The 4,982-nt window shown below is 38.6% G+C and overlaps 1 pseudogene; it reads left to right on the top strand.

The window, feature by feature from the left end:
* The first annotated feature begins 3,092 nt into the window (after positions 1–3,092).
* LOC147426342 (uncharacterized) lies at positions 3,093–4,650 on the top strand (annotated as a pseudogene).
* The last annotated feature ends 332 nt before the right edge of the window (positions 4,651–4,982 follow it).

Raw genomic sequence — 4,982 nt, 5'->3', positions numbered from 1 at the left:
TTTTTGCTGCTTGAGCCAGCATCAAGGTTTCACAAACTCTTATTAGATGTGAATATACCACCTTTTACAGAGCCACTAGTGCAAATATGGGGAGGGTGGGTGACTGGGAAAGATTCTTGTGGTAAATAGCTATTGTCTCCTTGTTGAGCTTCCCAATGTAGTGGCACAAACTTTGATCCCTCTTCAAATCCAACGGCTTGGAGCCCTTCCCTCTCCCTAAAAACTTGTCAGGATCTACAATACAAGCTGTGCATAAAAACCATTGAAATCAATTAATAGAAAGGATGTGCTACTAAAATTTCGATGGCCTAAATAATGTGCTTGCAAAAACTATATCTAGTTTTTTTATTTTACCTTAGGGTTTTCATCATCTTCAAAAATGTCTTCTTTCCATAGGTCAATGGAAAAACTTGGTTTATTCTCTTTGTTCTCTCTTGGGATCTCTATGCCCATGTGTTCAATCTTCAATCTTTTTTTAATTTGCTGAAATTCCTCATTTGTGGGAAGCCCTTGCTCTTCATAGCTCTGAACAACACTGAGCACATGCTCTCCAGCATGGGACTAATCAATAAACTACTCAGATTTAGTATCAAGTAATGATAACGGGCATAGTGTATTGTAGTCAACGAAGCCCTTATCATGCTCTACCCGCTCTGCCAAAATAGCAAGGCAATAGTCCGCTCTTAGATCAAAGAGATATTGTATGTCCTGTAGCAGCAAATACTCCTTATTTTTCATCTTTTTGGTGGGCATGGTTGCTATGCACAGTAAGGGATCAAGCTCTTCCCATGAAATATGGATTGACTCCTCCACTTTGGTGATGTTCCTTGCCTTGAATCCTGCAACATCCAAGATCTCTTTCTTTCAATCCTCTCTATTTCCTCTCTAAAATCTTCAGGTGTTTCCCCCACATCTTGGACATTCATAGCTGCTATATTTTGCAAATATTTGGTCCCTCCTTCCTCTACTAGAACAAGAGTCAAAAAGGGCAAAACTACTATATGTTTAATCACAAGCTTGCAACCATGCCTTCCATGCCACTGATAGGGGTTAAGAACCCTCTTCAATCATCTTGGAGTAATGTCAACTTCTTGGAGCCTGTGCTTGGTGTTAAATTGCTTTCTTTAAAAATATCATTAAAGTGTACAAAGTTGTCAAGCTTGTGCTCAGTGATAAGGTCAGCAAAAACCTTTTGATAGTCAATAATTTTATTGTTGAACCCTTCCAGAAACCTCTCCAGACCAGAAGGAACATTAAAGATTTCTTTCACATAGGCAAACTTAGACAATTGTTTGACTTGGTATAGTAGCTCCATTAACCTGTCATCACATGTCTCTTCAACTTCTTCAATATCAAGACCTTCCAAACTCTTTCTAGTAGTAAACTTTTATGTAGAAGAAACAAAAAAGAAAACTTTAAATTGTCATATACTTGACAAAATTATTGGTCAAACTCACCCTCAAACAACGATAGTGACATGTCATCTCTATGCAAAAATAGAGAAAGGGAAGGCTATTCAAGTGTTCTATTTTTGCATACAAGTGACACCATATCATCATTATAGAAAAATTATCACTTGTTTGTAGCATTGTGTCCTTGCTATGCAAAATTCATCGCTATGCAAAATTAGAGCACTCAGACGACCGCCCGTGTGCTCTAATTTTGCATACGAGCGACATAACCTTAAAGAAATCATACTTCTTCTTTGTGACATTGTGTTATTCCTATGTGAAAATAGAGCACAGAAGGCTATCCAGGTGTTCTATTTTCACATATGGGTGACACCATATCATTATAGAAAAAGCATCACTTGTTTGTAGAATTATGTCCTTGCTATGTAAAATTAGAGCACTCGGATGGCCGTCCGTGTGCTCTAATTTTTCTTACGAAGTGACATAATCTTAAAGAAATCATACTTCTTCTTTGTGACATTGTGTCGTCCCTATGCAAAATAGAGCACACGGAAGGCGGCCGTTCGTGTGCTCTAATTTTGCTTATGAAGTGACATAATCTTAAAGAAGAATCATACTTCTTCTTTGTGACATTGTGTCGTCCCTATGCAAAAATAGAGCACACGGAAGGCCGATCAAGTGTTCTATTTTTGCATACGAACAACACCATACTATTATAAAAAATAATTTCTTATTTATGGCATTTGCGTCTTCTTTACGAAAAAATAGAGTACTCAGACGACCGTCCGAAAGCTGTATAATCTCATACGGACGACAGTATACATCTTATAGAAATATAGGGTCTCAACTATAACAATGTGTCTTCACTATGCAAAAATAGAGCACTCGAAGGGCCATTCGAGTACTCTATTCTCGTATATGGACGACATGAGCACAAAGGAAAGGACATCATACCAAAAAAACCCAAGTAAAATTGGTTACTGTTATGTTTTTGTAGATATATTTTGAGCCCTTTAGCTTTGAAATGTGTTCAAAACAAATTCACAAAGTATGCCGGTTTGATGTGAAAATGCTATATATAGCTCCTTTAACATCTATAAAAAGTTCCTAGGGAGAATGTCAAACCAGGAGATGTCAAGGAAACGACAGTTGTTTCAAACCAACAAACGAAGATGAGAGCTCAAAGGGGGACAAAGGTGAGAGCTCAAAGGTGGACAAAGGTGAGAGCTCACAAGGTGATAAGGGAGCTGCATCCTCCGAACAACACGCCAAAAAGGGAGTTGGTATGAAACTCCCACCTATGAAGAAAAGGAGATTCTCTCAGAAGGTGAGATGCTTGAGGGAGATAAGGAGAGCACAAAAGGCTTTGACAATTTCAATTCCAAGGCTTCCTTTCCCAAGGGTTTGTAGGCAAATACTAGAGCAGTTTAAGATTCATATGAGATGGACAAGAGGTGCCTTGGCATGTATGCAAGAGGCTGCTGAGGACTTTTAATTGAGCTCTTCTAGGATGCATTCATATGTGTAGCCCACAGGGTCACACTGATTGACAAGGATATGATAATTCTAAGGAGATTAAGGTACAGATTCAACAAAATTCTTAAACCAGTGCCTCTACAATATGACGAAACCTTCAACATTCTCAAAATACCTCCATCAAGAAAGGCAAAAGAGCTTGAAATGTTGGTTGAGGAGATAACAGATGATGGTGTTTTGGAAGAGCCCAAAGTTGACAAGGAAAAGTTGGAAACAAATGAACTCCAGGAAATTGTAGCTCAACTCCCTTCAATGTTGAGAGGTGCCAATTCCACAGGCTTCTTGGTGGATTCTTTCTTAGAGGATGACCTTCTTAAAAGAACAGACTAAATTACCCTGGATGTTGAGTGTGTTGAAATCCTCAAAGATTGGCAAAGAGAGATCAATGACTGTATTGTTCTTGCATCCTTGAGGTTTGCCTAACCATCAACATTCTATATGTGTTTTTGTAGATGATTTATAATTACAAAGTGTTCTTTTGAATTTGTTTCCAGATTATTCATGTATGACTATAAGTTAGATATCCAACGAAAAGTGGATGTGGTTGACCCAACCATCTCTCACTATTGAAAATTGATTGTGACATAAGGAATTGGCCATCCAATATAGATTTTGAACCTTGTGAACTCCTCCTCTACCCCTACCATGAGAGGTATGGTCTTCTGCAACCCTAGGTCATTTTCATTTTCAAATTTTCATCATGGAATCTTTTGACAATGTTCAATGGTCTTTGCCATAGCTCTCACTGGAGTCTTATAGCAATTGATATCATTGATAAAACATGTTTCATGTTGAACTCTCTTGAGGGCCACCATGGACTGGCTAGGTTGTAAGTGTAATTGTCCCATACTTTACATTTATTTGGTAACATTTATTTTGTAACAATGCTTTGGATCTTTCTAATAGGGCTTCCTCAAGGCTGATAGAGATAATTGAGAAATTTCCTCCTATGACAATTCTCATGAATGACATGCAAATCCTAAATGTGAAGGTATGGTACTGCTAGGTTGCAAATAGTTTGAGCTTAAAATTTTGTATTTATTTTGCCTCTTCTGTTTGTGTAGCCACCATTGCAAAGTGAGTCTTTCTCATGTGGATGGAAAGTGATAACAAATGCAAAGTTAGTGGTTGACTACACCTACTGCAACCCAAAAAAGACTATTAGGGTAAGCATTTGACAATATAAATAAGGAAATATATTGCTATTAGGGTAAGCTAACACTTTATTCTTTCTTTGCTACATCAATAGAAAATGATACACCAACAACCATGTTTGGTGGGTAAGGGCAAAGTTGATTAGATATATGGTCACTTCCCAAATAGCACTACCCACAACGCCCAAGCCCCCAAAGGGCCAAAGAAGCAAGACAAAGAGGCTAGGCACCATAGAGGCCAAGGAGGATCCACTCAAAAGAGCAAAGACAAAGAAGCCAAAGAAGGAAGAGGAGCCAAAGAGGTTCCAAAGAAGGCAAAGAAGCCTACTGCCCCGAGAAAAGCACAAACACATGCCAAAGAGGAGCAAAAGAATCCCAAGGAGATAGAGCCTAAGGAGGAGCAAAAGAGGCCCAAGCAGATAAAGCCTAAGGAGGGCAAGCAGACAGAAAACGAGCCAAAAACACCAAGGAAGAGCCAAAGGAAAACAGAGGAAGCTAGCACAAGAAAGAGTCCTAGGACTCCCAAAACCCCCAAAAGTGTTTTGTGAAGAAAAATTTTGTAAATAGCAAAGCAGTACTTATTGAGAACATTTTGTAAAGAGAAAACATTACATACTCATATCTTTTTCTAAAGAGATAACATTACAAATGCTCTTGTTGAGAGTATTAATCACGATGTAAATATTACAACTTTCACTGGCTCCATTTCTCATGTAGCTCCCAATAAAGTTTTTCAATTTTAGCTGTAATTGTGGTAGCCCTTGCATTTGTCTCTGCATGTTTCTCATAGTCCAACTGTGTTGACAGCAACATGTCAAGGCCCAATCCATAATCCATGCCATCCTCCAACCCCACCCTAGAAGGGCTTAGGAAAACTGGC

The sequence above is a fragment of the Adiantum capillus-veneris genome, chromosome 24 (assembly GCF_014529385.1).
Source record: "Adiantum capillus-veneris isolate H3 chromosome 24, ASM1452938v2, whole genome shotgun sequence".
Lineage (NCBI taxonomy): Eukaryota > Viridiplantae > Streptophyta > Polypodiopsida > Polypodiales > Pteridaceae > Adiantum > Adiantum capillus-veneris.
The sequence above is the reverse complement of the archived record's forward strand: the minus strand, read 5'-3'. Positions and strand labels throughout refer to the sequence as shown.